This window comes from Etheostoma spectabile, chromosome 4 (assembly GCF_008692095.1).
Source record: "Etheostoma spectabile isolate EspeVRDwgs_2016 chromosome 4, UIUC_Espe_1.0, whole genome shotgun sequence".
NCBI classification, from domain to species: domain Eukaryota; kingdom Metazoa; phylum Chordata; class Actinopteri; order Perciformes; family Percidae; genus Etheostoma; species Etheostoma spectabile.
The window spans coordinates 215091-215923 of NC_045736.1; the positions used below are offsets into that span (position 1 = coordinate 215091).

The 833-nt window shown below is 34.9% G+C and overlaps 1 protein-coding gene across 1 annotated transcript in view; it reads right to left on the reverse strand.

The window, feature by feature from the left end:
- htr2aa (5-hydroxytryptamine (serotonin) receptor 2A, genome duplicate a) overlaps positions 1-833 on the reverse strand; it is a 121073-nt gene that overhangs the window by 38195 nt on the left and 82045 nt on the right. The gene's annotated exons all lie outside the window — the stretch shown is intronic.

Below are 833 nucleotides of genomic sequence, written 5' to 3' on the forward strand. Positions count from 1 at the left end.
CTCGGCAAAAGTGCTTTATCAGTACCGGATACTCGTTTCAGCAGAGTACTCGGCTCATCCCTAGAAAAGTTTAACAATCACTGATGGTTTTCTTTCAGCAGCTTGGAACTAAAATACAGATTCATACTGTTCTCCTCGCTCTCTCTGACGCTCTGTTTTCCTACACAGTCGCTGAGTTTTAACGCAGCAGTGACCAGGGTGTGTATGGGGAGGTGAATAACCGGCATATGCCAGTTCTCCCCGTATAAATGACTGTGAAAGAACTGGTGGAATTAATTAACCCTTGTGTTGTCCTCCCAGGTCAAAAAGAGTAACACTCAATTATTTTTTACCTTTTTTTGACATTTGATATTTTCAACACATTATTATTATTTTTTTATTTCACTACCACCACCTTACTACTACTAGTTTTACAGTACTTTTATGGAATCCATGGTCAATAACCCTCATTTATATTGAATTATACCTAATATTTAAACTAATAAAGCAGAAATTATGAATTATTTGGACTAATAGTTAAGATCAGAGGAGTGTATGTTGAGTGGATGAGTTTGTCAGGATGCTGATTTGAAACCATTTCTATTTACACCCGAAATTCAATGAAAGTGATTAATTGTAGTTGCAAAGAGCGTTGCATTGAATCCATCCTCTTCTGTGGTAATTTGGTTAAAAAGAAATCCTTTTTTTAGATAAAGACATTTTTAACACTTGTGTTGTCTTCCTGTCAAAATTGAAAATCAACACTGTTGGCTATTTATTGATGTTTTCAACAGTTGACACTTTTTTTTTAACGTTTCCAACACTACGTAGCACTAACTTATTAACTTTAGTTT